The following is a 27,977-nucleotide window of genomic DNA, read 5'->3' as shown; positions in this document are numbered from 1 at the left end:
GTCCCTTGGCAAAGCAGTCTTTCATTAAACAGGAGATTTAGATGGAGAAATGTGCAATGAGCTCTGTAGATTAGCAGCCCAGCAAAATCCCAAGACTTCCGAGGTGTAATTACTGATCCTGGAAATGGTTGCTTTTCACCATTCGGGATTAAGCAGAGATAACACAACATCTCTGTATGCAACGGAAAGATGGGTAAAGAGATTGTCAGGGGAGCCTGAGAGCAGCTTCACCTGCAAAAAAAGGCAATACAAGAATAAGTTATTCAGAAAGACTCTGCAATAACTTGCCAAATTAAGAGGGAAATGGTATCTCTCGCAAAGTCAAGGAAGGACTGCGGTTAAGGGATGAGAGTCAGAAACCCAGCATTCAAAAACTGCTAGTTCTCACAAAGCCTGCACTTATATGTATTCAATCCAGGAAACTGGTTAGTGGGATGTGAAACTACCATATGTTTTTGCAGATGCTACAAGTATGCGTGCTGTCCTTATGTATATATGCTTTATCCCCACTTTTGAAAATGGGTCAAAGCCTTCCAGTGCTCCAGGAGGAAAACTCTTGAGAATTTACAGATCTAAGATGCTGTGATTAATGTTTCTGGACAGCAATTTCACTTTCCCCTATTGAGCCTTGGAAAAACAGAGGAGAGTGCAACAGGAGATCCACACCAAAGATCAAGGCAGACACATCTGCCTGGCTGTCAGATTTCACGCCAACAAATTGGAAGAAAATTAAAAAACCAAAGCCAGATCTGGTCTTTGCTCTGGGAGTGCAAAGTCTGAAAGGCTCCTACACACATAGTTGTGCTTGGCATAAAACCACCAGGGAAACTCCTGTGTTTCTCTGTTTTTGCCATCCCTTTAAAAGAAACATGTCAATTAAATATGAAGGAATGAGATCTTCCTGTTAAAACTGTTGTTAGTTTGTGTCACTTCAGTTAAGAGGAGGTTGCAATGTGCAACCTCTGCCCACCACCGCTCAACGGCTGTCCTTCCAAGCACTTCAGGTTGCAGGCTGGCATCTTAAATCAACAGTCCTGCGAGTGTGGGAGACGGGACCATAAATGCTCAAAAGCAGGGCTTCTTTCCTCCAAAGCCCCGGGGAGATCTGCACCCTGAGACTCCATCCTTCTGTCAGGCGTGGAGGATGAGCTACCCTCATCATCATGTTGCTCTTAACTTTAATTTCCAGCACAAATAGCCCCAAACCACTCCGGAGTGGGGGCAATGTGACACTGCCAGATGATTACACATTGCCTCTTAATACAAAGCCAGTTGTGTTTGTGCTCCATTACTCAGTTCCAAATTACAAGCCTTATCTCACAGGAAGCTTGAGATGGCTCTATAGTTTCAGAAACCTCATGGTAAAAGGGTCAGTTTTTAAATACAGTGTTTTCCAGAAAGACTATCTTAAAAACATAGTGCTTTTCAAATCCTCTGTGTCCTTTAATGCTACTTTCAGGTTGGTTTTTTTTTCAATTTAAACATTAGGCTCAGCAACACGCATGAGATGTTAGATTAAAGGGACACAGCTTGGGTTTTCCGTGTCCGTCCAGAAATAGCTATTCCCTGGGTGGGCCAGGTGAAGTCGAGCAAGGTTATTGTCGCACAACTTCCCCAGCTTTCTGGGTAGAGGAGAGAGAGATTTGACTGGCTGCTTGCAGAAAAATCTGGCCAAAAGCACTGGGCCACATCCTTTGTGGAGGTAAATCAACATCGTCTGAGTGGCATTTCTGGAACCGTGACTATTTTCATCAGGATCAGGCCTTTTACATATGGTGAGGAAGTGGTAAAGATCACAAAGGGAGGGAAAGATATACATACATGGCAATAATTGCAAAAAGCTATGGGGTTTTCCTATGTAGGTGGTGTCATTTTCTCTAAAGAATTCAAGCGTGGCTTTCCCAGCACTCTTTCCCTTTAAGGAGACATGCTGAGCAGTGCCTCCCGATAAGACAACAAGCCCAGATGCCCAGAGGAAGAACCCTGTTGTTGTGAAGACACAGGCCCGAAAGGCAGAGTGTCTGGATTTTATTTGCAGCTCTGCCACAAACTTCCTGGATGATCGTAGCCAAGTTAACCAGGTCCAATTTTTTCAAGCAGCATCTGTGCCCGTTCTGCATATGCATGAAGCGTACATTCGCCATTCGGGGCTTTGCACAAAAGTCCAAGAAATGCAAAGCTGCAAAGAAACACTGCTGCCTACGCACTGCCCTGTTTTCCCCAGGCAAAGGGTGATGATCTGGTGAAGCCACTGGATCCCTGCCAGCAGGGATTCGGATCCAGAAACAGGCAAGTGCATCGATCAAAGCCCACCTTGCCCAATGGCCCATCACTGGCAGACAGCAGAAGGAGGTGCCTAGGGAAGAAAGCAAAATCGGGGGGAGCAGAGCTGGACTTCCAGAGCTAGGAGTGGTTTGTATAAACTTAGCAACCCTCAAAGGATTTCCAAACCTGGGAGCATGAGTAGTCCAGGACAAGCTGTCAGGGCACCCTGGGATTGTCAGCTTCTTTGGAGCAGGACTCACTTCTTTAGCTCTACGTCAGACTTACTGGGTCACACGGGGCTTTTGTAGCCTTTCCATCTCTGTGTCAGCTCCCTGCCTCTCACGAGGAAGTGATGCCGCCTGCCAGGGAGTTGAGGCTAAATGCACTGATGTTTCCTCATGCTTGGAAGGGAAGAGAAGTTTGGAGACAATTATTGTTGTGATGTATAGGAGCTTTGCCAGTACAGTGCCCTGTAATAACAGCTACTCTTCCTTCAGATCATTAAGTTACCAATTTCTTAGTACTCTTGCTCATGACAAGTAGATCTTGAGTTTGAAGAGATGCCTGCCTTCTTTTTCCTTTTCCCTGACTTACAAAATATATTTTGGAGATTTTCTTTCTTTATGGCAGTGTATCCAGATATCCCTGTTCAAATTGTCATCTTCCAGATCTTGCCTCAAAGGAGCCATAAGGCTCTAAGGAGATAACCAACACATTTGTGCCCTATCTCCATGGCTCAGTGAGAAATGAAGCATGAGGAAATGCTCTCAGGGGCCCTACAGATGATGAAACTGATTTAGAATAAAGAAAGGTCCGTCTGCTTTCAGAGACAGTCTCACATCTGCTTTTTCCGTGCCCCATGAGCAAGCTACACCCTGGAAGCCGCAGAGCTGAGTTAGAGTGGTGGTGGGTTGACCTTTCACCCCAACTTGTTGGTGGGGTTCGTACATCTGGGCTCAGGAGGGTATTAACGTGGCTACACAGCTTCCATCTGGAGATGGCTTTTGTCCAGTTGGCTGAGAAGGGGGCTGGATTGACAGGCAGCTGCTTGCATTGGCCAGTGCAGACATGCCTAGATTCTCCTGAGGTGCTACTGGAGGGTACTCAGATATTACAGTGATGAGGGCAGTCTGAGAACCTGTTTAGACCAGAATACGGGTTTCAGTGGCAGTTTTCTGGCTGATTAGTTGGGTGACTTTGTGCAAGTCTCAACTTGCTGTTGCCCTATCCAATAAATGGGAATAGCAGCATTTGTCTCCCTTTGTAAAACACTTTGAGGTCTACGGATAATCCTCCTCCTTTTTCCCACCCCTGATTATGGGACCAAGTGGAATCTTACGACACATTGAGTTTCTGTGGTCTAGTGTTTGCCAAGTATTTGAAAATGACTCTTTGGCTTGAGTTTACAATGTCTGTGACTGCCACGTGATTTTTAATGGAAGCTCCTAGTTGAAATCAGGTCACTATACAACTGAAAACGCATGAGATTAGGAAAGAAACTGAAGTAGTCATCAGGAGTATGCAGCCCCATGATGACCTAAGTGTCCTGCCTCGGGCACCCTGCAAGCAGTAACCACGCACATCAATAATCTTGTCAATAACCTACAACATTTTGTGGTTCAAGGTCTGCAAACATTTAAGAGTGGAAAACTCTACACAAGAGAAGATTCTTGATTCTTGACCACCCCACTGCTCTCTCTATCACCCAACAAGCTGTGCATGCAGGAGACAGAGCTAGAGAAATGCATCTCTGTGGGGCATTCGGAGATGGTCTCACAACATAATGTTCAACATTTTGAATTCAAGGACCTTGTGCTGCTGTGGTCAACTGATATTTTAGGACACAGTTTCTTCTTTCCCTGGATTTTCCTTGGCCAGGGATGTTTTATCCCATGCTGGATATAAGTCCATTCTTAGATCTCATCCCTAACAGGTAGCAAAGAGGTGTGTTACTGAGGTTATGCTATTTTTTACAATGAGCTGAAAGAAAACCTAAAGCATTGTAAGCAAACCCTACAAGTGACTTGGCAACTGAAGAGCAGAGTAAATAGTTAAGAAAATAGGTCACTGGTATACAGAGATCTTCCCGAAGAACATTGCAGGGCTGTACAAGCTTTGAAGAGCCAGGAAACCAGCAGAGATTTCTATCAGGCAGCGTGATCTAATGAGCTTACAGAAGAGAGGCTAAGGGATGGCTTGATCACAATCTGCAAGTACTCACAAGAGGAAGACAAAGGTGGAAATGAGGCAGATGTATCTCATGGCCGAAACTTAAAGCTGAGCATTTATTTGGGGGTAGGGGACGAGGGGACTGGGACAGGGATGGGGGACGGACAGGAGCAGCAGCTAACTTCAGAGTAATGCTCCAAGGCTTCTGTAATAGCTCCTTGAGTCCCCAAGCTGCTGGAGGTGGATGTTTAAAAACATAAGCCGTAGTTCTAAGACGAATGATCTGGAGGGTGTCCGATGGCCTTTGCCATGTGAGGTAGTAGATTATGTGTGGTCTTCCCAAGCCCTGTAGTTTGTGAACTAGTGTTTTGGATTTCTTCAGCCACAGTAAGGTAAAAAGATGACTCCATCTTCACACCTTGCCAAGCTCGGAGCAGATTTAGTGAGAGTAAAAGCATTTGAGAGGGAAGAGTCTGGCTTGAGCTACCTCTTTTCTTGTCCTTTGCCTCTGCTGTGTCATTACAGGATGACAACATCAGAGTCACCGGCTAGCGTTTCTCCCTTTAAATCAGAAAAAACCCCAAGTAACACAGAAAGAGCCCATCAGTGAGCACAAATTAAAAAAAGGCTGCTCTACATGCTGCTGCTGTTATCTGGAGCAGCACTCAAGGTCTGCTTCTTGGACCATGGGTGTGAAGGACTCAGCACCTGGCTGGACTGGACCCAGTGGCTGTGTATTTCATGAGTCCTATCAGATATGATCTGTCCATACACAAGCCATGTTTTACTTATAAAGTAAATTACATTACATGGGCTATAATGTACATTTTCAAAGGGGACCCACCTTAAAAACATTTTGTTTAATAAAATAACTTAATTAGAAGAGAGCTTCTGGCTGATGTGGTTGAGGCTGTGATAATTTTTCCTTCTCAAATCATTTTCTTTGTTTATTATACTTAATTATAGTGTAATTATGTATCCATCCTCTAGGCAAATTATGCAATCAGAAAATGTGAGTGGTTCATTTGCCACTGCTGTTGGGACCAGTGTTTACATCCCTAGTATAAAATATGAGCATAATTTCTATTATTTATAGTATATATGTATATGCATATATATAAAAGATGTTTCACCCAGAATGAAGAATCGGTGTAAATATTTTATTGGCAGTCATTTTTGCATCATCTACCATATTCATTTGTGGCCTACTAATAATGAAACCATCCAAAGCTCAGATATTTTCTTGAGCCCAAATCTTAACACAACTGAGGAACGTGAAGTTCCGCAAATCAGCTTTAATTTTGGCGGAAGGATTATTATTACTTTTAAGAGCTTTTCTTGCATTTCACTTGCTAGTACTCTGAAAGAGTTCTGGCCAGAATTTCTTAGCACAAGAGAGAAGGGAACCCCACGGTATTCAGTTACAAGGTGTAGATATTTGTTCAAGTCATGGGTTCAGACTAATCTTTTTTCTCCCATGTGCTTCATGAACATGCTAGCCATGGCGGCACTGACTTTCAAAGGCTAGGCTATTCTCCCTCATTTTTCTTGGTGGGAGTTGACAGATCGTGTTTGAACATAGAGAAAGATGAAGCCAAATGTCCAAATCTTGAAAACCCATTTGAGACTGATGTTTTCTCCTTCTTCGGCCAGCTCTCCGCATGAATACAAACCGGATTCCCGCGTGGCAATTTCAGCTTCTCTTCTTGTGCTTATTTTGCAGAGATGAGGCCGCTCGCACTGACGGAGCAGGTGGGGAAGAAGACGCATCTGTTGGCATCAAGCGCCCGTGTTTATTACAGCTGGCAAAGAGGTGAGCTATCCATGCAGAATGGCAAGCCTACCTAACTGTCACCCGGCCAGCCCCGCAGCTGATGGAAATCTGGATAGCTATTTGATCTACCTCATTTTCCCCCCACCGGGGAGCTGGCCCTGCCTTTCACAGTGCCGCTCATCTGCATAGTGCTCTCCACCGATGTCTTGCAAGCACGTCTTTGCAGGAAATAAAAGGCCTCAGTGTGGTCTAGCTTCTGCCGCGTTCCCTGCAGGCGGGCTGCTATTTTTATGAAGAGCCAACACTTCTCAGCCACATAGGCAGAACTGAATTTTGCCACACCACAGCTGGAGGGCCAGGACTTGCCTGGGGAGCGGTGGGGAGGCTTGGGTAGAGCTGGGGTGGCACAGCTGGGTGGGGGGAGCCAGCAGTGTGGCACCTGGGGAGGTGGGCAATGGAAGAGCCGGGAGTGGTGGTCCCCCAGATGAAGTTAGCAGCCCAAGGGAGGAGAAATAAGATGATTCCCGATTGTCCTCACCAGCCCTGCAGCTCCCTCATGCAGAGAGTGGCCTCAAACAGCCTTTCCCTCTCCCCACGCTCGAAATGCAACCACTGCCCCGTTCCTCCCTCTCCCTGAGAAGGAAGCTGTCAGTTGTGGTCTCTGAGGGAAAGGTGCTACCCCAGCCAGCCGGGACGAAGCTATGGAGCGGAGAATCAAAGCCCAGATCCAGGCAGATACTTTGTGGTAATCTAAGAGCCAATAAAAATCTGGGGAGATTTTTCAAAGGAGCCAGCAAATACTCCCAGGTCGGTGCTGTTGCCCCATCCTGACCTGCTGACCCCCCCGGGGGGCTGTGTGTTTGTTCACACGCGCAGGTAAGGCCACAGCAGCCAGACGAGGGTGGAAATAGCCAAGCTGCTGGTCTGCAGCGTTGGCTGTAAAGTCCTCACACGCAGCAGATGGGATGAGATGTGCCAACAGCCCCGAGTCTGCAAGCAGGCAGTAGCTCCATGGGATGCTGGAGGACCACAAGACCAGGCACTGACTCAGTCCACGGCAAGTAGGCATCTCCCCAGAGCGGGGTGAGATGGGAGTAGTAGGTATGTAAGATGTTTTTGTTTTTTCCTGATGTTATCCCCATTTTCCCAGGTCCCAGCTTCAGACAGCCGTCTGCCATCTGCTTTGGCCAGACACCGAGACGCTAGCAATTGGCTGCCGTTACTGTCATGAGCAAAGGTACAGTGCCATCAATTGTCTGAACTTTGTCAGCCTTTTCCCGCGGTGATTTTGCATGGTGTGAAATAGGTTGGGACTCGGCGAACGGCGCTGGGGCTGATCGGCCCACTGCCAGAGGAGGATTTGTCCATTATAGTCTCACTTGCTCTTTGGGTGTGGCCTGAAAGGGAGGGTTTGAGCCAATATTTGTTGGGATTTTTCCACACTTCGTTATGAAACCCATGCCTTGAATTTTGGAGTATATGCCTTAAAAAGCAATATTACAAGTGCCTAGTTCCAAGATAACACTTGTCACCTGTTGGTTTGAAACTGCTATAGAATGAGTGCTGTATTTAACTAGATTTGAGTGATGGGGAAGCTGTGATGCAATTTACCTGAGGTCGGGCAGTAGTCTGAAGGAAGGACTTGGAGCAGGAGTCAGACTGCTGAGTCCCCAAGCAGTATGCCAGGTGCAGGCAGGGCTCCTCCATCCTTTCTGTCCTTTCCTGGTTTTGTTTCCCCTTGCATTCCTAGGGAAAAATGAAAGAAGGGAAAATTAAATGTGAATTATAAGCTCCAGCATCTGTGCTAGTGAAACCTGCAGCCAAGTGAAAGCTGGCTGAGTTTGGTCCTGTGTTGGCCACTGATTCTTAAAGAACTTCTTATCACAGAGTGAACTGCTGCAGAAACGAGCCCAAGAGCTGACAGCCCACAGCTCTGAGTGAGAACAAGGGCCACCATTCCTATTCTGAGATTTAATCAGTTGAAACTCAGTTGTCAAAAAGCCGTAAGAGAAGCCTGGTATATTTTTATACCTTGCACTGTTTCCAGTGAAAGCTGCATCTGAGAGAAGATGTGGGTGTGAGATCTATGTGATACCCTTTCTAAAACCTTCAGATGATCAAAAAATGCACAAATCCTTGGTTATTTTATGTATGGATCAATGCCATTATCAGTGAAATTAGGTCCATGCCTCCCGCCTGTCGATGGATTTGCACGGTGGGCAGGAAGGAGGCCAATCTAGCAAGGCTTGTAAGAGAAAATTTTGTTCCTATACGTGCTCTCAATAGGTGTTGATGCTGTGCTCAGGAGCCCTGCTCATGGACTAGGACTGTTGTGCAAAATAACTGTACAGTCATGAAGTGGAGAAAATAATCTCATCCCCACCCTCAGGATGGGTACGTCTGTGCTGCAGACAGACTGGAGATTGGGAGGGCTCCCAGCCAGCCAGCAGTGGAGGCCCCCTGGAAGCCTCAGCCCCACAAATATGGTCCAGCACTGCTTCAGCACACCCTGAGCTTTACACTCCCAGGGAAGCATTGCACCGATATCTGAACTGTCGGAAGTTACAGCCAGCAGAAGTAAACTTCCATTCACACCTTCCGTTTTCATGTTGCCATGCCATAATGACATGAGGCAGCAGATGGATGCAGACCAGGAAGAATTTTGGGACATACTAGGCAACAGGGATCAGTCCCTTTAGCTCACACACCCCCACCATTACTCCAGCTGAGGGATTACAAGTCAGTGTCCACAGCTACAAAGGCCCAAACTGAAAGCTTCTCCTAAGTGAGAAATAAAATGGGCTTTGCCCAGGTTTATTTTATGTAAACCTCCACCTCCTTCACAGTCTGCAAAACCTAAACCCTGCTGTTACAAATTACTGCTCCAGTTCCGGCTGGGTTCACAGTCTTTCTGCTCCCTCTCAGAGGCAGAGCTGACACCTTTCACCTCTGGAGAAGGGTTGAACGACAGGCATCCAGCTAAAATCCCGTGTTACCAGCTAGAAGTAAAACATGCTTTCAATCAGCTATGGGACATGTTTCCTGAATGCTCTGGTATCTCCGGTCCCCTCTACTTTGTGAAACTATTACTTTGCATAATAGAAGGGAGAGACGCTTCGACCATCTGGTAGGCAACGCCATGTATAATTTAGGTTGCTTCACTCACTCTCTCGTCAACAACAGGAACATAGCTTCCTTCTTGTTTGCCTTGATCACTTAGCCCTTTGCTAGAAATGCAAGGTCAGAAGCAGCTGTGGGGGAGTAAACTATGCTGCACTGGGTTGCAGAGCTTTGAGGGATGCCTCTGCTTGTGGTGAGATCCCTTCACAACCAGGTCACTTCTGACTCTGCGTGAGCAAAGGGTTAAAGAACTCAGTAACTCCCAGTCAGGAGAGGACAGCTGGTATCATCATATATGCAAATGCCCCTTTCCCCTCCCAGGGGAACCTGGTTCCCCTCCAGCAAAGCCTGGAGACTGGGATCACATTGTCTGAGGAATCGCCACCAAAGTCACTGTCACTGTGGTCAGCTAAGCAGCCCCCCGCATACAGCCAGCAGGGCGATTGTGGGGGAGTTGACCAAGTCCACTAGTGTCCAGCATGGAGAGAGCTCCTGGGGCTGGGACAAGAGCTACATCATCCCCAAGGGACCCCTTATCTCAGGGACAAAGCCACCTTTTCATCCCCGTTGGTGGTTTTCTTAGACAGAAACCTGCACCGGGGAAACTACCATTTGCTGCTTTCCTCTATGTCAAGAGGATCTTGGCCCTCACCAGACCTGCACTCCTGTTATTCCACTCGTGGCGGGCATAGCCAGGTGGTTAAGGCCCTGATGCTGAAGTTTATGGCTGAAATCAGTGGGATTATTCATGAGCTCAGAGATAACCATGTGCTTTTATAGTTGGCTGGAATGGCGTCTCAAGCTGACGGCTGGGAGTCAAAAGCTCTGAGTCACAGGGTCCCTCCTCTCCTTCCTGTGTGACCAGTCTGTGTCTGCTTCCTTGCCTGCCGCATGAGGAAGATGACAGTTGCTTTTATCTGATGGTTAGTTTCAAATGGCCCTAAAGGCCTTTCTTGGTCTGATGAAAATTCAGTAGAAGCTGGACTAGCGTGGAAGAGACAGGAGGACATTTAACTAATGAAAGCGCTGGAGCTCAGGAAGGCAATTACATCCTTTCCTCATTCCCACACAGGTTATTTGGTGATTCCTGCAGGATCTTCCACGGGCAGGGAGGAGTGGGAGGCCATGAGAAAGCTGAAACAGGGCCCTCTGAGCGAGTGGAAGGCTTATGTAGGGTGGTGGTTTGGGTGCCCGTCACAGCAGATTGTTATGCTAGCAGGTTCCCAACGGTAGTTACAGCTTAAAAAAGTCCCCATTCAGTTAAAACCCATGACCTTGATATTGCAAACCTCTTCTTCACATACGTGCTTTGTAAAACAAAAACATGCACAAAAACTAGAGAGAAAGATGAAAACACGGGCCACTTGCATACATTTTTTGCCCCAGCATACAGTAAGTCCCTAGGATAGTGACTGAGAGGACTTTCCGCATTTGGCATGTTCCCCTCTGAATAAAAGATGATTTTAGATAGAGACTCCATCAATTCTCCTACGGTTCCTTCCCAGTGTCAGCCAGTTCATTCAGGGATTTCTCTCCCCACGGACCTGGGCACAGCCAGCAAGGCAGCACTGGCTGGCAGCACACAGCCGAGTTTTAGGAGAGACGAGCAATGCAAACTGCCCAGGATGCGCAAGGCTGAATGGATCGGTGGCTGATGGACTGACTGCAAGGCTGGTGCCTTTGCTTTGTTGCATTGTCCCTTTGGCACCATTCCTGGGAGGAGAAGTTGCTCGTGCCACCCTGCTTCAGTGCACCCACGGTTTGCGGGGGGGGGAGGCTGGCTTTGACATGCCTTTAAGACAGGCTAGTCTACACCTCCCTGGTGGTTAACAAGTCAAATAGGATCATCTGCTTGGCTAGTGTGAGAAGCCCTGTGCGGTGCGGTGTACAGCTGCTGGATCCATGTGAATATGCAGGCTGAAACCCTGCAGAGGAACTGTGGGTGTCCGCCCAGCTGCCCTGTGCTTTTGCAGGCATTTGTGAATACAATTGCTCTCACTTTCCATTGATAGAAATCAAAAAGCAATTAAGAATCAAGCTCCTCAAATTGATAGGTGTCCTGAATTTGAAACATTTTTCATTCTTTGGCTGGTATCACTGCGTAGATTAGATTATTTTTTAAAAGAGAAGATTAAAATAAACAGTATTTATGGTTTAATTATTTGAATGACTAAGAAGCTCCAGCTTTATTTTAACTTCACAGAGGACAGGGAGATGTTTTTAATGATATGTTTTACTCACATAGCATCTTTCATCCAAGGATCTCAATCTGCTTTTCAAATAATTAATTAATCCTTGTACCTCTCCATGAGACAGTTACTATCTCTGATATTACTGATGGGTAAACAAAGGCACAAAGACGTCAAGGCACAAACTGTTTTCCAAATATTAATTAACTAATTCTCACACTACTCTGTGAGACTGTTACTATCTCTGCTATTACCAATGGGTAAACTAAGGCACAAATATGCAAGCAACTCGCCCGAGGCTGTGCAGGTGAGTCAGTAGCAAAGCTGAGAATAGCGTATGACCACTGTAAGTCTTAGCTAATTGTTTCTAGCAAGTACTATGCCATATTCCTGACAAGGAGCAATGCAAGCCCCTGAGTGAAGCACAGCTGAAACCAGCTGGGTCTATGAAAATATTTCCTCCTGTCTATCTTCATCCACTGGAGATCACATTTGCCCACGTAAGTTCACAGCTTCTTTTGAACTCAGCGTGACTGGTGGAAGCCAATGTAGCTGTGATGAGAAATGGTTGGTTTCAAGTATCTGGGGAGTTTTGAGATGCTCCAGTAATGGTGGCTGTCCATCAGTTTTTCTAGTTTATCCCTGTATCAGTTCTGTGTGGCAGTCTCAAGCCAGGAGAGCCCCAGACTTGACGGGGTACAGGGTGCCACACACAGAGTGATGCCATTGCTCCTCTCTCCTCCATCCAGGCCTGCAGCCTTGGAGCAAGCACTGCCCCAGGGCAGCAGGGTGGGAGCGGGGTTGGCCCCAAGCGTACTAACACGAGCTGCTGTAAGCGTGTGTACTGCTGTCAGTTATCCACCTTCCTCCTCTGGGACATGACAGGGTCTGAGTTTTAAAGGTCCATGCAAGAGCTCTCTGGAGGCACGTGGAGACCCCGTGGGCCAGGGCCCCTCACCAGCCAGAAGCACCTTGCCTCCTTGCACAGTCCATCAGCTCAGACCTCAGCATGCATTTCTGCCACGGAGCAAGGGCTTTGTTCTCCCTATGAGGAACAGAAAAAGCAAGGAAGCTGAAGGCACCCTCTGCCCTCTGGAAAGGTCTCCCCTTTTCCATCCAGCTGTAGCGATTCTCTGTGCAGGCACCTGAACCCTCACCACGCGCACATCCCAGCTGAGCTGTTTCAAACATGGGCTTGGCCTCATCAAATGCACTCTCATTTCCACATGAAAGGGCTGGAGGAATATGAAGCCAGCTCATCTGTATTGATAAGAATTTGGCATTACTTTCCCCCACTTATCTAAGCTTTCTGTGTACATTAATCACAATGCAAAAACCAGGAGGGGGGATGCGTCTTCTCAGCTGTCTTTCCCTGAGCTCAGGCAATAATCTGGGATGGTTTTTTTGTGGCAGGGTGGGTTTTTTTGGTTGGTTGGGGTTTTTTTCCTAAACTTCCTTTTTCCAGTTCCACTCTGCTGGAGTCTGATTGCTCCCTCCCCTCTGCAATTTGGATGCCTCACTCTTTTTGTTACAGCTCTGATGCAAGCGCTCCACTGCCGTGTTTGCCAAACCTGGCATGAGTACCCACTGCTAGTCTAGACACCAGTCTAACTGTAGCACTAATGCTAGGGTTTAACAGACTGATCTCGGCATTTGTCATAGCTCTGCCCACGGTCATTGCTTTGATCTTTATCCTTGAAAACCACAGTCATTGACAAAGGTAAAATGAATTTCTGTCTTTGAAAGACTTTGATGGCATTCCCTTGTTTTGTTTTGTTTTGTGTTGGTTTTGGTTTTTTTCTCCTCTCCTTTGCTCTTCCAGCTGAACTTCATCATAAAGCTTCTGATTACAGCTGCAGCTCCAGCACCAGATAGAGTTCATGCTTTCTTGCTTTCTGCCGTACGGCTGTTTGAAAATCTAAGGGGGAAACCCTGGGACTCTTATCCTGAGACAAACTGCCAGTGAGTGTAATGTAAACTTTAATAGGAATCGGAGACAGACAGCCCTCGGGATTTGCTCTCGTACCTTCTTAAAAAACAAAACAAAACAAAATCATCTTGAATAGGGCCAAGTGCCAAAAGCAGGAGAGAATGAGAACTATTTGGTGTTAAATTTCTAGTTTGAAATCTGCAGTGTGCCAAGTACTACTGTTTGCCTTCGTGTAGTACCTAGAGGTTGAGCTGAGACAAGGGCCTTCTATTAGACGTTGTATAGACACGTTGTAAGAGATTGCCTCTGCCTGGAGGTGTTCATAATTTAAATAAGCATGATGAGCAAATCAGGTGTTACTAGCTCCATCTTCTAGATGGGGAAGTGAAGGCAAGGAGTCTACACGCCTTGTCCAAGGTCACACAGGGGACCTGAATTCATTGCCGGGCTCCAGGTTGCCTTCATGGTGGTGATAATGTCGTCTTTGCTGGTGAGCTGCTGGCTCCAAAAGCGATGGCTGGCCCATGGGTGTACGGCTAGATAGCAGTGCCTCGTTTGCGATGATTTATGACACTTTTCCCTCCTTTGAGTTGCAGGGCTTGGCTCGCTAAGCGGGGCTGCTACAAATCTCTTAGCAGCTCAGCCTCTGCTGGAGAAAAAGTCAGCAGCTTTTGAGCCAGGCTTTTTTTTTCTCATAAGGTTATAAAAGCCAATTGTGAGGTGTCTTATGCCTTTGAATTTACTGTAGGAAGCAATCTACATGAGGGACTTTCAGTGAGGTACTTCCACCAACCTCGATGAATTTCAGTGAAAACAGAAGAGGGGGGTCCTTCTACTGAGCCTAGAATAAAAGCAGGAATTTAAAGAGCTTGAGTTTAATATCACACGCAGTGTAAAAGTAAATAAACTCGATAAGGGGAGGCTTTGATTATGGGATATAGACAGTGTGTTATTTGCATATCTGTAAAATTCTTCCAGGGACGGAGGGTGAAATCCAGGTTCATTGAAGTCAATGGGATTTTTGCCACAGATGGCTGTGGGGCCAAGCTCTCTCCCTCAACACTTGTGTGGGAGAGAGAAGTTATTGATGGTAGCAACTCTGAAAGCACCAACAGTGATGTCCTGTCCCAGCGCCCATCCAGAACAGCTTTCAGGATATCCAGCTCCTAGCTAGTAGAGACCACGTCACAAAATCACAGCGTGGGCAGGTTTGGAAGGGAGCTCTGGAGCTCTCCCGGTCCAACCCCCTGCTAGAGCAGGTTCTCCCAGAGCAGGTTGCACAGTCAGGTCCAGGCGGGTTTTGAATGTCCCCAGGGAAGGAGACCCCACAGCCTCTCTGGGCAGCCTGTGCCAGTGCTCTCTCACCCCCCAGGGTAAGGAAGTTTTTCCTCTTACTCAGGTGGAACCTCCTGTGCTGCAGTTTGTGCCCGTTGCCCCTTGTCCTGTCGCTGGGCACCACTGAGAAGAGCCTGGCCCCGTCCTGTTAACACTTGCTCTTAAGTTATCTGTAGACATTGAAGAGATCCCCTCTCATTCTCTTCTCCAGGATGAACAGGCGCAGCTCCCTCAGCCTTTCCTCATCAGAGAGATGCTCCAGTCCCCTCACCATCTTCATAGCCTCTGCTGGGCCCTCCTCAGCAGTTCCCTGTCTCTCTCAAACCGGGGAGCCCAGCACTAGACACAGCACTCTAGCCATGGCCCCACCAGGGCCGAGCGAAGGGGAGGATCCCTCCCTCAACCTGCTGGCCACGCGTTTCCATTTGACAAAAAGGGGGTTGAGAAACAAACAAACAAATCTGCCTTCAGAGTGGCTGGCTTAAAACTGGACCTGGCTGAAAATTTTCCTGTTCTCATATATAAATAGCACATAAACACATTTACACACACACACATAGTTAGCAACTGGAAAACTTTGTATATAGGTAGGTTGTATATTTTAGATAGAAATATGTATAAATTTTATGGGTATATACTCATGTAGATATGTATTCCAAACATCCATAAATTGTATTTTCCTGGTTTTTCCAAACACTTCACCAGCTGGTTCACAGATGCCAAATGTTGACACAATATCTTAAATAGAAATGTTGACAGTTTCCCATGGAGAGTTTTCTGCAGTCTTAGAGAAGCTCTGTTCAACATTTCTGTTGAGATTTGAAGGAATTTGATTAACATTTTGCTGTTGCCCAGTCCTGACTACTCTGAGTTGAGCCAAGACTGGACGAGCACTTGATGAGTAAGGCTCTTTTGTTATTTACAGCCTCATCAAAACAATGAAGTAGCAGGAATCTCCTTGGAGACTAATGTATCACAGCATTCATCAAGATGATTTCCAAATCAAAGATGACTTCCAAGGAGCAGCAAGGGTGTAATTTTGGAGCCAATCAAGTCAATGGCAAAAATCCCAATTTCTGCACAATATTCTTAGTGAAGCCTCTGAAATTTTGGAGCTTCATATATTATGGCTAAAAGGTCCTGTCCAAATTCAGCATCTGTGTGCCTTACAGAGGCATGACCCTAAAAAGAAGTGATGAAAAATGCCTATTTTGAAAATAAATATCCCTGTTTATAGTGAGACCAATGGGAAAATGAAGAATTCAGTACTTAATACTGACACCTGCCACTTGCAAAATCTCTCCACTGTGAGCATTTGGAAAATTTTGGTCACTTTTCTTTTTTCCCTCATTTGCTTCCATTTCACCCACTGGTACATCTGTCCAGTAACAGCACTGACATTGCTAAATGTCATGAAGTGAAGCTGATGAAGTTTCTTCATGTACTAGTTCCAGGTGAGATGGCAACAGGAACAGCTGTAGTTCTTGACAAAACAAAACAAGACAAAAGAAGTATTTGCCAATGTTTTTGGATATAGTTGTTAGATCCCAGCCACAGTCACAGTACCCATAAATATTATAGTCCTTGAACTCTGATTTCTAAGTGCTTTGCTCCAGGTGCCCACCGGCTCTGAAAACCCAGCCGAGCTCTGGCTGCTGGGCTATAAACTCCTGGGCTTTGCTCAGCTCTTGGCACAATGACTGGGGGGGGTCCCACCAGTTCAATCAGGAGAGCATTTCAGGAGGGAAGGCAAGAGGTACATCCCATACGATGGATCCGCTGGTGGGAAAATGCCCCCATTGTAAATCACATGGTGCAGGTGACCACTTTGATCTTCATTGCAGTTGTCACAGCCTCCAGTAACATCAGTAGGAAGAGGTCAGTCCCCAGTGTGACAGAGCAGACGTGGAGGCTGGCAGACTACCCAGGGTAAGTATCATAAATGCTTGAGTTAGCTTTTACTCTTCTCTGCATGCCTCTGTTGGAAACCAAGCTAGACAAATTCTTGGTCCCAATAAATACGGCAGTTATGACACTGTCATGTAAGGAAATCCAGTTCCCCAGAGAAAACCTCAGTCAGAATAGCCAACCCAAGATATTTATCACTTTACAATATGCTAATGCAAACAAAACCAATGCACACTACAATAAATCTATTACCGAGTCTTACTAGACCAAACTGATATTCCCATGTGACTAATTTCAAGCTGGAAGGGGTTTGGTTTGCTTTTGGGGTGGTTTTTTTTCTATTAATGCCTTTTTGTGATGGAGAAGGCATTTTTCAACTGAATGAAAAATTCTGCGTCCAAAAATGTCCGGTTTCATTGAAAGATTTAGAGGTTTCAATAAGAAAAAACTAAGACCAGCAATTCAATTATTGCCTGAGTGAGAGATTTCTTCAATATTCCCCCTCTCCCCATCACCTCAAAAAAACATAGTAGTAAAATATTAATTGAAAGAACAAAATCCGTCCATGTCATCAACATTTTTAATGGGGGCGAGCATTAGTCCCTGGCTATTTCCATGGTTTACTCTTTATGTTTAAATTCGGTTCTGATCCAGCTGTGACTGCCCTTGGTGGCTGCCCCACCTGGGACAGCAGTGCCAGGGCTGGACACTGCGTTGAGCTCGGACTTCCAGCAGAGCATGGCAGCTCACTGCCCTGTATTGATAACAGTAATAGCGATATGCTTAGAGCCTATCAGAACTCGTTTAACCCCCAAGTTAGCTCGGCTGAACTGGAAATGCCAGCAACAAGGCTCGTAGAGATAGGGGTGAACCTGCAGAGTAGGACTCGGCGCAGTCCGCAGAGGCTGGGCCAGCGCAGCGGGCAGCCTGCTGCATTGGCAGAAGTGAACGGAGCCCAGCGTGTCGGGGTGGAGAAAAAGCACGGCAGAATGGCACCATTGACGCCTCAAAGGAGAGCCCAAGTGCCAGCCAGCACAAGGAGATAAGGAGACCCTGGCGAAGGGTACAGAGGTAGCACTGATGAGCAGTGCTTGGCTCTGCTCCCACAGAGGTCACAGCTGGCTCCTCTGTTAACTTTTTCTCAACACAGCATTATTGAAAATTATACCAAGCTACTCGCTTGTAATGCCTCCCTCCCACAGACCTTTCACAAGAAACTGTAAGTATTTGACATCCCTGGTGTAGGCAAAGACAGTCAGAGGCTCTGTTATCTTCTTTTATAAGCTGGAGAATTTGGCTATGAGTAGACAAAGGTCCCCGTCTGGCAAAGCATGTGGGTAGTATCACTCATATGAGTAAAGTGATACACGAGCCTGCAAGATTTGTCTGAGCAGATCTCTGAAGATGAGTCCTGACCTTAGCTACAAGAGCCTCCATCTGGAAGTACAATTAATTGGTAAAAATGTGTCTACTCTGAATTTAAAAAAAATTATCTATATTACTACAAGGGGAAATTCTTCTTTACTACTGTTTTGTTACCAGTATCCTTTTGAAGCTAAGGTTCCTGCACACACATGCAGCAGCCAGATTCATCGGACGACCAAATCTTAAACGTGGCGAAGTTGTTCCCATTCTTTTCTCTGTTTATTTTCAATTTCCCATCCTATCAGCTCAAATGAATTAAGGTGGGAGGAGGTAAAGCAACTAGAAAGGGCAGTTTTTAAAGCTGCACCGAGTAGAAGGTAAGAAAATATCATAAATTTTATTTCATGCCTTCTTGCCAATTGTTAGAAATGTGCAGTCCATATGAATTCATATAACAAGGAGGGAATGTTGGGAAAACCAATAAAGATTTTGTGGTCTTAACTATAATGAATGTAGTTTGATATAGAGTCTGTTTTTCACTGCATGGCAAAATGAATCATAAAATACTGGACCTTGAAACTCCTGCATTTTTTAACAATAGCCTGGGGACAGTTTACAGTGTAATGAATTGTAATTAACCCACCTTCAAAATCTTTTATGAGTATTTTGCCAATTAGCTTCGCATGCTTGCTAATGACTCATGGCCAGCGCATGTCTTTACAGAGCAGCCTTTTACAGCACACGCTAGCCTGTTAAGTCAGCAGAAGTATGCAGGACAGCGAGGTAGACACAGGTAAGACCCAGCCAGTCCTACAACCTACATATTCCAACATTCAGAGAGCCTTTGCTGTTCTCTCAGACCCAAAATAACTGCAATAATGTATAGCAACGTCAAAAGGCTTTGGTTTCCGAAGGATTGCACGGAATGCAAAGGGCTCAAGTCCTGACATCTGTTGTTACTTAGTACTAACATATATAATGCTGCTAATTGCTGAGCCATCTTTGTTTTCCTTACTTAGCACTAGGGTTAGAATTATTTTATTTTTGTGGTTCATGGCTTCCTGCCACTTGCAACACAAAGTCCACTCTAAAGAAAATAAAACAACTACCAGGCTGCCTACTAACCGTGTGTGGAGGGCTGGGGTTGTTTCTTCCCCCTCTTCTGTTTTCGGTTGTGCTTTTTTGTTGTTCTGCATTTGTGGGTTTGGGTTTTTTTATTATTATTAAAAGGGAGTAAGCAGAGGCATGCCTCAAGCAGACCCAGCAGAGCTGGGATCTGACCAGTGTCACAGCAAAAGGCCACATGGGCCAGTATCCCATCTCCCAGTATAGCCAGGAGGAGATGCAGGCGGAAAAACCTCAAGGAGGAGGTTCAGTGCAATCCCTCCCCTGCTGTACCCTCCTCGCTTCAGGCAATCCGTGGTTTATGGACTTCCCAAAGCAGAGGCTGCCTCCAGACCAGTGTGTTTTAACAGCCACCCATGGATCTAGCCTCCTCAAATGTTTTGATCCCTTTCTCAAGCCATTTATAACTTTTGGCCTCTGCAACATCCTGTGGCAACGAGTTCCACAATTTAATTATGCTTTGTATGAAAAAGTACTTCCTTCTGTTGGTTTAAACCTTCTTGTGTGACAGCATCACCAGGTCCCCTCTAATTCTTGGGAGAAGCAGCAAACATCCAGTTCCTATTTGCTTTTTTCTATGTCAGTCATGATCTGACAGACCGTTACCGTGCCTCCTGCTTCTGTCATCCCTTTCCACTCTGAAGACTCATCATCTGCTTATTTTTCCACCTTCATGGAAGCTGTTGCCCAGCTCTCCTCATCCTGAACATTTTCCTTCCTATGCTTCCTAGTTCAGCTCAACCCGTGTGGAGTTAGATGGCTGGCAAACACACTGCCATGGAGGTAGAGTTTCATCGAGGAGTGCTGTAATGATGTTTTCTGACTTGGCCCTGCCTCTTTGCCAGTTCATTCTTAACGTCATAGCTGCCTCTTCTGATGGACTTGAAACGATATTTGCAGAGGCCTCCAAGCTCTCTTTGCTAAATGTTACATTTAGGGCTTGTCTACGCTGAAGTATAGCTGGGGTGAGTTTTCTGCATGTGCTCTGCTTTTGTTGACACTGCACTACCTCAGTCATTTTATTGCCCAGCCACTCGGGATCGTGAACTCTTTCAGCAGCGCTTTGTGGCCAGATTTAGTTTTACAATGCTGAATAATTTGCATCATCTGCAAAATTTCTCATCTCACTATTCATCCTTTTTACCAGACTACTTATGAATATGTCTGAACACTATCAAATTAGTATCTCAACGACCTCAGTTCTAAGTAATGCACAAAAACCTCTCTCTTGCAGAAAGATGTGTGGCAGACATCCTAGCCAAAGCCTTGAGGGGACTCGCCAGTAACCTCCCACAATAGCGAACAGAGCTTTATCCACATCTTCCAAAAAGACAGCTTTTAACATCTTCTAACTTTGGAAAAGAACTTTACTTTCTCATCTCTTATCATGAAGCCCTGTTGCAGACAGTCTTTAGGCATTTGTGATTATTGGCATGACTCTCCTAACTCCTCTGAGCATGTTATCAATATTGAGTGGGTAAGCTGGAGAAATTGGTGATAAGGCGGCCCATCTGGTGTGTCAAGTATTTCATTCCATGGCCAGGTAGATGTCATTTGTTGGCCTGTTGTTTTTAATAACTGTCAGATCATCTGACCCTGATGATCACGGTTTCTCCATAAACAGTGCAGACCATCAGACGAAGGGACCTCCAGCTGGAAGGAAAGACTCAACTACAATGCCTTTTTTTTTGCCAAATACAGAATCACTTGTGTTTATAGGTGAGCTGCACACCTTCTGCACTGAATTCCTGTAGTGTATCAGCCAAAAACACAAAATGTGTTCTTAGTGAGGGCATTATTGCAGTATCTCTATTGCAAGAGACCACAGCATCCTAAACGGCGGCCTTGATGTCCCAGAGCAATACCTGTTGCTGCTCTCAGCTGCCCTCCTCTTGGGGAATTCTCAGCTACACCGAGGAGCAAGTTCATCTGAAATCACCCTGCTTGCACATGCCAGCTGAAGAAATTTTTCTCTTCACCTTGCCTCAGTATAGATCCAGTTCTCCTGGAGGATTAACATCACGGCAGTGTGAAACCCCACCGGGCAGTTTGCATCCGCAAGCTATTTCCTCGTTTCACAAAATCCTGCCACTCCTCTGTTGTCCCGGATCGTTCTCACTCCCCCGCCAGTCAGCTGTCCGAGTGGTTTAGGAGGAAGGGCCAAACCTGTGATAAATTTAACCTGAGACTTAACTTGTGCCTCATCCTAGAAAGCCATGCGTTTGTGAGGCATCCCTGAGGACTGTGACTCAGGTCTGCCCTGGCTCTGTTGTGGTGCAGGACCTACCGCATGAAGTTATCATGAGTTTCTGAGCGTTACCCCTCTGGGCGTTGTTCCGTGCACCACTTTGCACCTGGAAAACCTGTTTGCTGGACATACAGGTAATCCACTGCAGAAAACTATCACAGGCATGAGAGCCAGGCACTTACAGAGAGCATAACTGGAAGGGGAGCCAGCCCTTGCTGCATGAATTGTACAATTCTTGCTGTGAACATTCCGAGCTGAGCAGCATGTTTGGGCCATGACTTTTTCCAGTGAAAAACTGCAACATCTGCATGTTTCAGAACCGCACCGATTGTGCTATAGTGACCTCAATTGCAATCGCAAATTTTCAACCTGTTTTTTTTCTCTTCTTAATTCAGTGGGAGCTTTGCCTGTACTGGGCCGGATTGGACCATCTGTATCCAGATTATGAAATAATACTATTTCTGTACCAAACGAGCTCAGTATGTCCCCAAGCTACAGGGACTGTATTTACAGCCCTGGCTACTTCTACACATAGCGTGGACTTTTCTACACTGAGGGCCTAATGCTGATTCAGTTTAGTCAGTAGGAATGGTAGCATTAAATTCAATCAGAGCAGGATACGGCCACGTGTTATTTTAGCCAATCTAACATGCCACAAAAGAAAATGCATTGAATCATTTATTATTTTTTAAAAAAAAGAGAAAAATAAAACACATGGTTAGATAATCAGTGGGAATTGCTAGACACCTACACAGGAGAGTTGCAAGCATGGAAATACTCATATATGTATTTGAAGTTACACCACAGACTTCTTGGGTGGGTTTTTTTGCCCTGCTACACTCTGTCTGGACGAATAATTTGGATGTTGATCACTCAGGTAACGTAATAGAGAATCATGTCGCCTGTGTTGCGAACAGAAGTGAAGGAGAGAACATTTCATTCCTGCCTAACACGAAGCAAAGTTCACAGCTGTGGCATTTCATTGCAAGCAACACCACTGCCTGTAACACAGCAAAGCACATGGCGGGGGGGGGGGGGGAGGGTGCACTGAAATTATTGCTCTTCTGCCAAAGAGCAAAGGCAGGACAATTTTTTTTCTACTTTTCTTCTCATTGACTTTAAAGCATAAAAGCAAGCAGTGTTCCTGTACGGCAATAGAAATTGCACAACCTAGTCACTCTATGTAACACCAGTGTACTCCTATGCTTGGACCCATTATTTTTGTGCACAGTTGCAAAAAAAAGGGAGGTCTAACATGCTGACTGGATGGGGGGGGGGGGCGGGGACGGAGATGCGAGGGACTTTCAGGCTGACCAGCTAAATTTTCCCAGCAGATCTGTTCTGCTGCTCTGTGTGTCCTTCATCAGCTGCAGGAGGACTGAAGCCAATCCAGGTGTACTGAAGATGGACTCATGCTTATGTCCTATCGACAGTCTCAGGAGAGGTGAAATCCCATCAGCGATTAACATCTCTCTTCTTTATCTTCTTTCACACTTAGCCTCTAAACCTTGGTGGAAGTTTGAAAGGCTGGAAGTAGCCGCTGCACCCTTGAGTAAAGTGCTGTCCATTTTACAATGGGCTAATTCATGCGTTTGTAAATTCCACAGTGGCCCTTTGTTTAAATGCTCGCTCCTTATTTAGGATTATTCACTAAAGTCTTTTTATTCTTAACATTACCCACAGTTTAAAAAAAGAAAACTTCCTCCATGTTGACAAGCTGTATAGAAAGCAGCCCCTCAAGCAGGGACAGCACAGGGGTTCCCCTGGGGTCGGTAACCCTCGAACACGAGCAGGTACGGGGGGGGCTGTTGCTGTCAGCTGCGCGATACATCTGCCTGCTCCTTGGTAAGGGAAAGCTACGTGCGGTTTCGAGGCCAGGCATTGCGCAGGTACCTCCCCACACGCCGGGGCACATATCCACCCTTCTCCTCTCTCCTCGGGAGACCTTCGGCTCCCACCTGCTCCCACCCGCTCCCCCCATCAGACATGGGCAGGAACACGTTTGGGGAAGCGCACAGCTCTGTTTGCACACAAGGAAGAGTGTCACAGCACCAGGCATGTTTGTGTCACCCATGCCTTTGCTTCTCCAAGGAATACCCTTTCTGAGCAGACCTCTGCACTGAACTGGACATTCAAATGGGATGTAAACCAATACACATAGCAACTTCTCCCCTCTTGATTTCCCCAAAAGCATTTCACTTCTTTGTGACTACCTGCATTGTTTTGGTCTAAGCATTCATTTCTTAGGCAGAAACATGATTTTTAGATAAGCCTTTTTTTTCTCCTGATAAACAGTTTTTCTGACATCCTTTTCCAAACCAAGAGACATCTGCTAAGAGCACGCAGGCATGATTCCTGCTGGGCCTTGCAGCGTGAGCAAGAAAAGATTCACAGCAGCAGAGTGTTTGTGCTGGCTCCCAGCCGTAGTCAGGAACCTTTCTCTGAGTCCAGCCATGGCAGTTTATGTCACCGTCCTCATACCACTGCACCCCTTGGCTTAAAGGGTTCTTCACCTTTGTTAATTTTCAGCTATGACCTATTTATAGGCAGAAATCTCGGCCATTGCTTTTCTCAACTCTTCCCTCCAAGTCTCCTCTCCCAAGACAGGCCCGCCTGTCCTTGCCATCCATCTCATGCACACACTTCTGCTACTGCTCCCGCTTCAGCTCATCTTTCCTGTTTCTTGGTGAAGAAAAAAAGTGCGCTCTGTTCAAGCTGAGCTCTCGCATGTGCCTGCTGCACTGTCACTGGCTCCTCTCTCCCCTTAGCTGCATTTATTTCTCTTTTCATGGCTACAACACAGCTGTGCCTCAGAGTCACCCTGTGATTAAAGCACACCAAACTCTTCTTCCTCCCCAAGCAACTCTGCGTGCACAGCCTATTACAGAATATTTTCTTAGTAACATTACCTGACTTTGTGGTGATTTGCATTAGCTACGGCTCTGGGCTGTCTTCTCCAGAAAAGCCAGGACTTCGCCAGTTGACACCAACCAAAGAACCAGCTCTCAGTTTCCACACATTAGGGGAGGAAAGAAAAAGTAGCAAAATACTCTGATAAGTTATAGCACTACCAACCAACCTAGGGACTTCTGCCAACTTGGAAATAAGATATGAACTAGTGTGTTTCTATTTTTGAATTAAAATGGAAACAGGTGGGAAGGACGCGTGGAATTTATCAAGCCAAAGAAAGACTTTTTTTCATGTTAAAATTCGAACGGAATGGAAATTACAATCTTCCAGTGGTACTGTAGAGCTGCAATATTGGGTTTCTGCTTACAGAGCCTTTAGCAGCGAGGAACCAGCTGCAGTGGAGTTGGAGTTTTGGAGTTTGCTTCCTAACCCAATCTAACTCTCTCCTAGGGCTGCCCTATTTTGAATTATTACACCACCTGGCACAGGGGATGTTATTGACTCTGGAGAGAAGAGTCGAGTTTTGCAGTAATTTTTTTATAGATTGCTAAGTGAAAAATAAGAACAAAAATGAACTGCTGGATAGCAGAAACCAGTGGTTTTCACTATTCCTACCTAATTTATTGCATTGAACCTCCACTCCCACACTAAGTTAGGCACTTTGGCTCATCTCAGGTATTTACTGTGTGTCAGCACCAAGTCAGTGGGGTGGTGGAAAGACTGGAGCCACACCAAAGCTCTGCGTTTTGAACCAGATTGCGCCCACTCCCTCCCTACCCCCATGTCAGAACAACTGCAACTGGAGTTGCCCAAAACCTGAGAGAAGTGACCCACCTGAGGTGACGCATGTTGCTAAGATGACAAAGTAAAGCCCAAATCCAGAATCTTTTAAAAAATTGTGACATAGTATAAATGGGACAAATTTTACCATAAACACTTGGTCATTTGTTACTCAGAAGGTAGGACCATCTGCATCGCTGGCTGGACAAATACATAATAAAATGGACTGACAGATAATGGAAGAGGCTTCTTCATTGCCTTCACTTACCCTAATTATTTTTTAACCATTTCCAGTACGTAGCCCTGACTCTGTAATTATTTTAGAGCAGGAAAATACTTCCTGATCCAAGTACTGAAAAGGTTGCCATCGGCATTGCAGTAGACTTTTTCATCCATGTGAAAGCCCACTGAAATCAAGTGCATTTGACTAACTGCATTCGTCCAGCCCAGCATGCTAACAGTGTGACCAAGGTCTGTACCAGTCAGATGTCCGGTGTGGCCCATTTCACAGGGCTGCCTAACTGCTGCAGCGCTACACGCCGCAGCCATCAGGGCAGCGTGCTGCTGGCTGGGAGATCCTGGTCTAAATGAGCTTAAAAATGGATTCAAATACTTCTCCTTTTCTCAAACTACTTATAAGCAGCTTCTTTGCATTTTTAATTTGAATAAAGAACACTTCTCTATTATATTAAAGTTTGGAGGGTTGCAGGGTGTGTGTATGTGTATATATATACACACATACATACATATATATATATATAAATAAAATTCCCTCCCCCCCCCCCATCCCATCATGTTTCCTTCTGCTTCTCAGTTTGAGACAGAGTCAGAAATCCAAAGAGCAAAGTATTTGCAAAGCTCTATAGTTGAGAGGTCTTTGAACTCCTTAACACCAGGAGGAGATGAAAAGCTCACAAGACAAGTTGCTCTCTTGAGGCACTCAGCCCAATTACCAGGAACTGCGGCAGGTTGAATGCATTCAGGGGGATGGACTGAGGGAGAAAACATTCAGGTACCTTTCAAATATGCAACCAAACAATTTGAGGTTTGCCTGTCACTTGTCTAGACACATGTTTCAAAAGGGAATAAAATAAAAGAAAGAAAAATACGCTGTCTGGGAATTCTTACCCTGATTGTTGCACAGCAGAAAAACTGGGTAATTCTCTTCAACTGAATAAACATAGGAGGGAGTCTGAGAGCAATTTGGCTGCAGAGCAAATACTGTTACCAAATTCTTTGCACCTGCAATGGTCAGGGAAATGATAATACACCCTCTCCATGTCTTCCTATCCCACGCTCTGGAAAGCAGCCATGGAGTATCTCATGCATGCTACAGCATAAATATTTGTGAGGGCAGGGCTTCAGGCAAGACCCTGCTGGTACAGTGATGGCGCACTCCGCAGCCCCATCCCGTGAAACCCGCTCTCACCTCAACCTGACCAAAGCTGACCCCTCTGGAGAGCAGCTGCCGCCGGGCTCCCCAGCACTGCCGGCTCCTGTGGCAGAACATCAGCTTCGCGCAGCACAGCCCAGCATCGCGGAGCAACTTCGCCAAGTTTGTCACAGCATTTATTGACTAAGCAGATTGAAAAACAAAAACCAGAAGAGGAATGGCTTTGGCTGCCATAGCTTCTGGTACCGTTCTTCCAGCACAGGCACAGATATCCGGGAAAAGCACGCTTTTCCTAGTATGACTTGCCTTGGACTAGGTTTTATTACTGGCACAGCATCACCACCGAGGAGGGTTTAATGCTCTAGTGAGGAAGCATCCCCGTTCCAGCTGTGCCCTCAGCCTGTGCCTTCAGCAGCGGAGGCACGCTCAGAGGGGAGTGTGTGGCAGCTCTGGTCCCCCTGGGACCATAGCAGTGGGGCAAGCCAAGAAAGGGGGAAAATGGCTCAACTCAGCTGCGAGACCCTTCAGCTGAACCAGCAAGCCAGGGGCATATCTGAGGACAGAAGAAGGCAAACTTGCGCTGCTTGCGCAATACAGGGAGGCAGGAAGGCATTTGGGTTGCTACAATGGGTGGAAGATGATTTTGACTGTTTGCTGGGAAACATGGGTCTGTGCCTAGAGGATCGTAGTGCCTTGTCTATAAAACGAGTAATATTCCCATCCCTGCCTCTCTTGTTATGGTGGTGTGCAGCTTAGTACAGCCATGCACCAAGAAGCAGCTGCGAGGTGGAGCCAGCAAAGCTGAGAGACCTGCACCACCATCGTGGAGGGAAAAGGCTCCCACTCATGTGATGATCTTCACACAGCTGGGCTGGAAGAGAAATGAAAAGGCTGGTGACAGACTCACAGAGAGGAGCTACCTCCACTCCTGTCACTGACGGCTTTGTTGAACAGCAGTTTGAGGACGAAGCAAATAGGAAGGACAAAGAAGAAATGAGATGTGGACAGTAGGCTCTCCTGCTCCCACCTCCGCAACACTAACACGATGGCTGACACCCCAAGATGCCATCTCTGTGTGTGTGTGCATAAATCTGAGTCCATCAGCACTGTGGCTGCTCAGCTAACAGACCCTCAAGACAAATAAAGAATAGAGGATAAATTGTAATATTTTAAAATGTTTCTGCTGTAAAAATATTTTTTGACTGGAGGAATCTTAGCCAGAAATGTAATTGCCTTACAAAGAGTTCTTGTAACACACTTGGAGATTGGATTCAGTCCTGAGTCATAAGTTACTGGGTTTATGCTACTATTTGAAGATGTGTGACTGTATTTCCCTTAATTTTTAGTAACTGCTGTGCTTCTTTCTTGCATAGAGAACTTTTCAAGTTATTTGTATTTATCAGAAGCACAGAAAAAACGGGCAAGCCTTGTGTTCCACTGGAATGGTTTGCCCTCAGTACGTCCAA

General features: G+C 46.0%; 1 long non-coding RNA gene across 2 annotated transcripts in view; it reads left to right on the top strand.

Moving 5' to 3' along the window:
* Nucleotides 1-27,774, top strand: part of LOC121096437 — a 366,656-nt gene extending 338,882 nt beyond the window's left edge. For both annotated transcript variants that reach the window (XR_005830502.1, XR_005830503.1), the window contains 5 exons: nucleotides 6,158-6,247; nucleotides 7,085-7,269; nucleotides 7,359-7,445; nucleotides 16,627-16,711; nucleotides 18,779-27,774. This is a non-coding gene — a long non-coding RNA (uncharacterized LOC121096437). The remainder of the gene's footprint in view (nucleotides 1-6,157; nucleotides 6,248-7,084; nucleotides 7,270-7,358; nucleotides 7,446-16,626; nucleotides 16,712-18,778) is intronic.
* Nucleotides 27,775-27,977: the final 203 nt, after the last annotated feature.

Source organism: Falco naumanni, chromosome 12, assembly GCF_017639655.2.
Source record: "Falco naumanni isolate bFalNau1 chromosome 12, bFalNau1.pat, whole genome shotgun sequence".
NCBI classification, from domain to species: domain Eukaryota; kingdom Metazoa; phylum Chordata; class Aves; order Falconiformes; family Falconidae; genus Falco; species Falco naumanni.
Note: the sequence above shows the minus strand (reverse complement) of the source record. Positions and strands in the feature narration are given on the sequence as shown.